The sequence below is a fragment of the Nannospalax galili genome, unplaced genomic scaffold (assembly GCF_000622305.1).
Source record: "Nannospalax galili isolate Female #2095 unplaced genomic scaffold, S.galili_v1.0 scaffold390, whole genome shotgun sequence".
In the NCBI taxonomy this organism is placed as follows: Eukaryota; Metazoa; Chordata; class Mammalia; order Rodentia; family Spalacidae; genus Nannospalax; species Nannospalax galili.
In genome coordinates, this window is record NW_008330777.1 from 236,061 (window position 1) to 245,784 (window position 9,724).

Here is a 9,724-nt window from a genome sequence, read left to right on the forward strand (position 1 = left end):
AAATTCAAAGAAAAATTAAATGAAAAATTATTCCAAGGGAAAAGAATACTTAAAAGCAAGGTTAAATTAATGAGATTGTTCGACACTTACAAGACAATGGCAGGAGGATTGGCTACATAGCAAATTCAACCTAGCTACATGAGATCCTGTCCAGAACAGGAAAAAAAAAAAAAAAATCAAATCACCCTTCCAAAACAAAATGTACTCTCATCACAAGAGTATGAGGCTATCTCCCCTGTTGGATATTAACATAGTTTTGTTTACACCAATGAGATAAACCACCAATTATAACTAGAACTATTATTTCACTAATTATTGACTTGGGCATTCTATCAAAAGAAGGCTGACTATAAATATGAACCAAGAATAAAAAATGTGTAATCAGGGAATAACAAAGTGTTATTAAAAATTAAAGACAAAAAAGGCAAGTGGCTGGGCTGACACTGAAGTTGGTGATCTTGGAAATACAGCTATTAAGACAGGATGCAGCACAGACATCAAACTGAAATCAAGAAGCATAGAGGCCCACCATTGGCCTAATAAAGATTCCAGCAGGATTCAGGTGTGGTGGTGGGCATCGGTGATCTCAGTACTCAGGAGAATAAACCTGAAGAATCACCAAGAGCTAAAATTAAAAGGCCAGCCTTAGCTATGTTAACAAAATTCATATTCCCCTCCCCCACTGCCCCCCCCCACACACACACAGGAGGAAAGAAACAATACAAAGGAAGAAATAATTAACAAAAGAAGAAACTTCCCAGTACTGGAAAAAGAGGTTTCAAATTGTAAAGAACTTTTTGAGAGCCAACAGAATTAATCAAGATGAACCATGCCTAAACTAATCTGTGCAAATTCTTAACTAGATTCCTACACATTCCAAACACCACCATGCAAATGAAGAGTAATAAGTAAATCCTTACAATGGTAGAGTAAGTGTAATTATCCTTTCTGCAATGATTTTCCAACAGGCTAGAGAATAGATACATTAAATAACAATGATACTGACTTTATTTTTAATCACTGACAGCAAATGAAGGAAAATATATTATTACCGTCCCTGCAAATTTTTATCACCCAACAAGTTGAGGTACAAAGGCAGAAGCTATGTTGAGGTGAATTAAATAAGCCTGAGAAGTTCTGAAACACAGCCTTCCTTAACCTTGACTGGTAATGTGTATTTCTTCCCAAAATAATTTCACTTAGGGCTGGGGAGATGGCTCAATCATAAAGCACTTGCGGTGCAAACATGGGACCTGAGTGCAATTTTCAGCAACCTATGTAAAAGAGCCAGGTGTGGTGGTGCATGCCTGTAATCCTAGCAGTGAGGATGTAGAGGTATGGGCTCACTGGTCAAGCCAGTCAACCCAAGTCAATAGTAAGAGACCCTGTACCAAAAAGTAAGGGAGAGTGATAGAGAAAGACACTCAATGTCAACCTATGGCCTTCACATACAGGCATACATGTGCACACATATATAGAAACACATACATACACACAAAACAACTTTCACTTAACTCTTATGTTTAAACTTTTAATTCAGAGGAGCATGTCATCAAACCACAGTACAGAATCTAGGAATGATCTTTATGTTTTTAAAGGGTTTTAAAAAGAAGAGGAGAGCTAGGTGAGAAAGAGCTGATCTTCCTAAAACAAGAGACTCTAGATAGGCTGACAAGACCTCAGTAGATGAATTGCACTGGGGAACGTCTTGGGACTTGCACTGGGGAATGTCTTGACACAGTGGGCCTTAACATGGATGACAGAGTATATGGGTTCCAGTGAGGGGAGGTTGCCAGTTGGGGACAGGGGTAAAAAGATTAAGATTGTTTGAGATATATGAAATAAAAAAAAAAAAAATCAATAAAAACAAATTAAAAAAATAAAATAAAAGAGGAGAGAGGGCAGACAATAACAAAACAGAGACCCTATGTAGAAGCCTGAAGTACTAACTGGCATTGACTGTGATGATATCTGAGTCTCAGATGAATGTTTATCAAAAGGTAATCTCGGCCGGGCGTGGTGGCGCACGCCTGTAGTCCTAGCACTTAGGAGGCAGAGGCAGGCAGATCTCTGTGAGTTCAAGGCCAGCCTGGTCTACATAGTTAGTTCCAGGCCAGCTGGGGCCTCAGAAAGACCCTGTTCCAAAAAGACCAAAGAAAAAAAGATAATCTCAGAAGTGGGAGACTTTAATGATCAAATGGACAAGGCAGACCATCCTATAACATCAGGGAGCCTTTCCCCAAGTATTCCTGTCATTGCCCAACAGACTTATGAACCAAGTTGCCATTGTGGCAAAGATGGAAACTGGGCTCAGGAATATGGCTTTCCCCTCACCAATTAGCTAGGTAGTAATATCTTATTTGGGAATAGATCACCAGAAGACTATATTCTCAAGAAACATCTAACATATGGTACTGTTTCTCAATGAGCTAGGATACACACCTCTAGGAATCACAGGGAGAAAATGTGGGTGGTACTATTCACTATTACCCCTACTAATCTAGCAGCAACATTTTGGCTTTCTGTCTCTATGGCTTACAGTCAGTTGCTCTAGAGGTGTTAGTTCCGAAGGGAGGAATGCTACATTCAGGAGACACATTAATGATCTCATTGAACTTTAGATTGAAACTAACACTTAGCCATACCTCTGAACTAACTGATCTCAATTACTATAGGAAAGTTCGACTGGTGGCCTACGATGGAGGTAAGGAAGACCATGTCTAAACTATAGGACATCTCTTAGGAACCTCTTAGCACTACTATTTCTTATGATTAAAGTCAATGGAAAACTACAGCAACACAACCCAGACATCACAATCAGGATGCTTACAGAGGGTAAACAAAACATAAAATAGGCACCACAAAAAAGCAAATATATGTGCATATATATGTGTATATATGCTATGACTACTTAAATTTCAAGGAACTGCAATCTCTTATGTTCTTATGAACATTGTATGCTTCAAAATGTTTGATTTCTAGCTGGGCATGGTGGCGTACGCCTGTAGTCCCAGCACTTGGGAGGCAGAGGCAGGTGGATCTCTGTGAGTTCAAGAACAGCCTGGTCTACATAGTGAGTTCCAGGATAGCTGAGGCTACAGGGAGCCCCTGCTTCAAAAAGACAAAAAAAAAAGTTTGATTTCTTCCCTTTTTAAAATTTATTTTTATTTTATGTGTATGAGTACTTTGTCTACATGTGTATAACTGCACCCCTGTCATGCAATGCCCACAGAAGTCAAAAAAGATTGTCAGATCTCCTGGAACTGGAGTTATAAACAATTGTTAGCTGTCATGTGGGTGCTGGGAACCAAACCCAGGTCCTCTGCAAAGGTAGCCAGTGCTCTTACCAGCTGAGTCATCTCTCCAGCCCCATTCTTCCCTCTCTTATTGCCTTATCATGTAAGATACTGACCTAACATTATAGTATGTAGGGTCATTATTACTTCTGTGCCACAAAGTTGAAGTTACAAGCAAGAACATCACCCACAGATCATACCCTATTCTAGGGAAAGGATTTTTATGTTGTTTACAAAAGAGTTTCACCACGTCAGGTGGAAGTATGAAGTTGTTAGTGTCTTGAGTATGAAGCATCTTATTAGTTTACTAGGGCTGTCATACAAAGTACCACAGATTGGATGGCTTAAGTAACAGAACTGAAACTCAAGGCCAAAGTATTGGTAGTTTTGGTTTCTTCTAAGCCCTCTCCCCTTAGCTTGCCAGGGGCCATCTTCTCCCTGTGCCTTCGCATCGTCTTCCCTTTGTACACATCTGTAGACTTTTCTTTTTTTGGTCTTTTTGGCCCCAGCTGGCCAGGAACTATTATGTAGACCAGGCTGGCCTTGAACTCACAGAGATCTGCCTGCCTCTGCCTCCAGAGTGCTGGGATTAAAGGCATGTGCCACCACACCTGGCTCTGTAGACAATCTTATAAGGACACCAGAAATACTGAATTAAGACCCACCCTAATGATCTTATTTTAACTTCATCTCTTTAATTTTAATTACTGTACATGTGGATGTATGGGGGGGGGGTGAGCACACCATTGCAAGCATGTGGAAGCCAGACAGAAACTTTTGGGAGTCATTTCTTCAACTGTGAGTTCCAGAGATAGAACTCAGGCTGTCAGGCTTGCTATCCACTGAGCCACCTCCCCAGCCCTTAACTTTACTTCTTTAAAGGCCTATCTCCAAACACATACACATTCTGAGGTACTAGGGGTTAGACCTTCATTGTGAACTATAAAGAAAAAAGAATCAGCCCATAAGAAATATGATTTACTGAGGTATGTATGAGTGCGCCAAGCTGATTTTATATGTCAATTTGGCTACACTACAATAACCAGACATTTAGTGAGTTGCATATAAGTCTAGATGTTGCTGAGGTGGGATTTTTTTAAGATGTGATTAACACAGAAACCCTAAAAATAAAACAGGTCAATTTCCATAATGTGAGTGGGCCTCAGCCAATCAGTTGAAGGTTTAAAAAAAGACTGAAGTCCCCTAAAAAGGAAGAATTCTGCCTCCAGAATTTCTTTCATCAAGACTCCAAAATCAATCCCTCCTTTGGTTTCCAGCCTGTCTTGAACACTTCATAAACAGAGGTCCCCACCACTGTAATGAGCCAATTCCTGAAAATTAATAGGATAAGTGGGCCTGGTCTAATCAATAAAGGCTTGAGGGGTGGGACCTAAGGTCTTCTAAAGAAGAAGGAAGCCTGCCTTGCAAATTTCAGAGTTATTTGCACATTTGTTTTGTTTTGCTAGTATTTTCAGACAAGGCTTCATGAAGCCCAAATGGCTTGGAACCCCTTGTGTAGCAGAAGATGACCTTGAACTTCTGATTATCTTGTCTCTATTCACAAGTGCTGGGATTACAGACATACATCATCACCCTCAGTTTTATACAGAGCCTTATGAATGATAGGCAAGTCTTCTACCAACCAAGCTATATCTCCAGGCCTCAAATTTCATTATTTCTAAACCCCCATAATTACATGAGCCAGTTCCTCAAGATCAATTATTTTGATCTGTCTCTCTCTCTTGCTCCTCACACACACAATCCCAACACACACACACACATGTTCATGTGTTGCATTGTAGTTCTCTGTAGAACCCTAAGTTCAAAGATACAGATACATCTGTATCTTACAGGTACAGATAAATTTCATTATCCATTTCCACCACCTTTGTACTTTGCCAATAAGATGCTGAATTTGCACATTTTGGAAGGTCCAAGAAAGGCAGAAACCAAGCCATCTATCTGACCACAGTGAACATGGACTTTGATAGGCATGAGGTTTTGAAGTGATCACCAAAGGCTTTGCTGCCAGCTAACTGCCAGGCTACTACAATCATCACCACTGACAAACTAAACAACAGAAACTGCCTGTTTCCACACATCTAGCTTCCCAATAAACTTACCAGTATCTAAATCCCTCTACCAATTTTCCTTTTGCTTTAATTATTTCAGTAATTTTTCTCAAGCAAACCTCACCTTTAGACAGTAATCAGTGCAAAGAAAGTGCAGGAGTGAGGTAATTCTGCACTAAGACCCCAGTAATATATGAGGGGGTGAGCCAAAAATTAGTTCCAGGCAGAAAAGGAAACAGCAAGTGCAAAAATATTGAGGCAGGAACACTGGGCATGCTTGCAGAATAGCAAGGAGACTACTACGGCAAGCAGAGTAAGGAAGAAAAAGGTGAGCAAAGAGAACAGAAAGGTAACGAAATTCCAGATCAGAGATCCTTGCAGGACTCTGACTTTTATCCCTGAACAAGCTACTGCTGAAATGAAAATCAAGAAACAAAATGACCTGGGCCTGGAGAGATGGTTCAGTGGTTGAAAACACTGGCTGCTCTTGTACAGGACCCAGGTTCAGTTCCCAGCACCTACATGGCTGCTAAAACCATCCATAACTCCAGTTCCAGGGAATCTGGTGCCTTCTTCTGACTTCCATGGGTATTACACAACATGAGGGCACTTATGTAAATATAGGAAAAACACTCACAGATTTTAAAAAATTAAATTTTTTAAAAAAAGAAATGAAATCTTGTGTAGGATCATTGTAGCTGCTGGTTCCAAGTACATTACAAATTAGAAGACCAAACTTACGAATAACAGGCATAGAGGAAGAAGAATCCCAAGATAATGGCATGGACCAGATCTTCAACAGAATCGTGGAAGAAAATTTCCCAAAATTAAAAAAAGACATACCCATACAAATAGAAGCATATAGAACACCAAACAGACAGGACCAGAAAAAAAACTCTCCACGTCATATCATAGTAAAAACACTAAACGTACAAAACAAAGAGACAACATTGAAGGTCGCAAAAGAGAAACTAGTCACATATAAAGGAAAACCCATTAGGATTACAGCTGACTTTTCAGTGCAAACTATGAAAGCCAGAAGAGCCTGGACCAAAGTATTCCCAGTGTTAAATGACCACAGATGCGAACTCAGATAACTATACCCAGCCAAAATGTCTATTATAGTTGAAGGGGAAAAAAATATCTTTCATGACATAAATAGGCTGAAGGAATTCATGTCCACAAAATCAGCCCTTCAGAGAGTTCTGGAAGCAATACAAAGACCTGAAGAAAGGAATGACTATACCCAAGGGACCGCGGAAAGAAATCGAATGAAGGTATAACTGTGGAAAAGTACAGTTATATCAAGAAATGTAAACAGAAATAAAAATGACAGGATTCAATACTCATCTTTCATTAATAACTTTAAATATTAACAGACTGAACTCCCCAGTCAAAAGACACAGACTATATGAATGGATTAAGAAACAAAACCCATCTTTTTGTTGTCCGCAAGAAACTCATCGCACTTTCAAGGACAGACACTATCTTGAAGTCAAAGGATGGAAAAAAATATACCAAACAAATGGCACTAAGAAAAAAGCAGGCGTAGCAATCCTAAAATCTGACAAAATAGACTTTAAACTAAAGCTAATCACAAGAGACAAAAAAGGCCACTTCATTTTGATCAAAGGAACAATGAATCAAGAAGATATTACAACCATGAACATGTATTCACCAAACTTTGGTGTACACAACTGCATAAAAACAATACTACAGGACTTTAAGACCCAGATTAATCCCAACTCATTAATAGAAGGGGACTTCAATACAACACTGTCTCCATTAGATAAGTCAACAGGGAAGAGAGTTAACAAAGAGACATCTGGAATTAAACAATACCATATATCAAATGAACTTAACAAACATCTACCGAGTATTCCACAAGAGCACCAAATGATATACTTTCTACTCAGCACCCCAAGGACCTTTCTCCAAAATCGATCACGTACTGGGGCAAAAAACAAACTTCAACAAACACAAAAACACTGAAATAATTCCATGCATTCTATCAGATCACAATGCAATAAAGCTTACAATCAACACCAGAAGAAGCCCTAATCACCACATGAACACATGGAGATTAAACAACACACTCCTGAATGATGAATGGGTCAAAAGAGAAATTAAGAAAGAAATAAAAGTATTCCTGGAATTAAATGAAAAGGACAATACAATATGACAAAAACATCTAGGACATGCTGAAAACGGTCCTTAGAGGGAAGTTTAGAGCTCTAAGTGCCTACATCAAAAAACTAGAAAAAACACAAATAAATGACTTAACGTTGCAACTCAACACACTTGAAAAGCAACAGCACACAAAATCCAAACGCGGCAGACAAGAAGAAATAACAAAAATCAGACGAGAAATTAATGAAGTAGAAACAAAGAAAACAATACAAAGAATCACCAAATCCAAGAGCTGGTTCACTGAAAAGATAAACAAGATTGACAGACCGCTAGGCCAGTTAACCAAAAGAAAGAAAGAGCACCTCCAAATTAACAAAAGAAGAGATGAAAGGGGAAACATCACAACAGACATGAGAAAGATACAGAACATCATAAGGGAATACTTTAAAAACCTATATGCTATTAAATTTCAAAACCTAAAAGAAATGGATGGATATGTAAAGGCATGGGATCCACAAAAACTAAACCAAGAACAGATTAAAAGCTTAAACAGACCCATAACACAAAAAGAAGTTGAAACAGTAATACAAAACCTCCCAACTAAAAAAAGCCCAGGACCAGATGGATTTACAGCAAAATTCTATCAGACATTTAAAGATCTGCATCCAATACTACTTTATTCAAAAAAACAGAAATGGAGGGAGAACTTCCTAATTCCTTCTATGAAGCCAGCATCACTCTAATACCAAAGCCAGGTAAATATACATTCAAAAAAGAAAACTATAGACCCATATCCTTAATGCACATAGATGCAAAAATTCTCAACAAGATACTTGCAAACCGCATACAGACACAAATCAAAAAGATCACCCACCATGATCAAGTCGGCTTTATCCCAGAGATGCAGGGATGGTTCAATATATGAAAATCAATAAATGTCATAAATCATATAAATGGCCTCAAACACAAGAACCACATGGTCATCTCAACAGATGTAGAGAAGGCCTTTGACAAAACTCAACATTCATTTATGTTCAAAGACCTAGAGGGAATTGGAATGGAGGGAACATACCTCAACATAATTAAAGCCATATATAACAAACCCACAGCCAACATCATTCCAAATGGAGAAAAACTGGAAGCATCCCCATTGAAATCAGGAACCCCACAAGGCTGTCCACTATACCCACTTCTCTTTAACACAGTACTTGAAACACTTGCAAGAGCAATTAAGACAAGAGAAGGAAATTAAAGGAATAATTGCAAAAGGAGAGATGAAATTATCCCTTTTCGCAGATGATATGATATTATATCTAAGAGATGCCAAAAATTCCATCAGAAAAATCCTAGAAATTATTAACACTTTCAGTAAAGTGACAGGTTACGAAATTAACCTACAAGAGGCTATAACCTTTCTATATACCAATAACAAGAAATCAGAGAAAGAGCACATGGAAACACTCCCGTTCACAATAGCTGCAAAAAAAAAAAAAAAAAAAAATCTTGAAAGAAATGTGACCAAAGACAATAAAGAGCGCTACAATGAAAATTTTAAATCTTTTAAGAAATAATTTGAGGAAGACATCAAATGATGGAAGGACCTCCCATGCTTGTGGATAGAAAGAATTAATATTGTGAAAATGACCATCCTACCAAAAGTCATATATAGATTCAACGCTATGCCAATCAAAATCCCCATGACATTTTTCACAAAATTGGAGAAAACTATCCTAAGATTCATATGGAAGCACAAAAGACCTCAGATAGCCAAAACAACCCTGAGCACTAAAAGCAATGCCGGGGGGATTAATATACCAGATTTCAAGCTATATTAGAGAGCTATAGTCTTAAAAACAACAGAGTACTGGCACAAAAATAGACCCATAGACCAATGGAACAAAACTGAAGACCCAAATATGAATAAATGCAATTTCAGCCACCTGATATTTGACAAAGAGGCTAAGAACTGGAGGAAAGACAGCATGTTCAGCAAATGGTGCTGGAAAAACTGGATCTCCACTTGTACAAGAATGAAACGAAACCCCTATCTTTCACCCTGCACTAAAGTCAATTCCAAATGGATCAAAGACCTCAATGTAAAGTCTGAAACTCTCAAACTGTTAGAAGAAAACATTGGGAAAAACTTACAAGATATAGATGTAGGAAATGATTTTCTTCTAAGAGTTTCAGAGTTTCAGGCTTTACATTGAGGTCTTTGAAACCAAG

At 38.4% G+C, this 9,724-nt stretch overlaps 1 protein-coding gene across 3 annotated transcripts in view; it reads right to left on the minus strand.

The window, feature by feature from the left end:
* Positions 1-9,724, minus strand: part of Osbpl8 (oxysterol binding protein like 8) — a 206,673-nt gene that overhangs the window by 143,531 nt on the left and 53,418 nt on the right. The window lies entirely within an intron of this gene.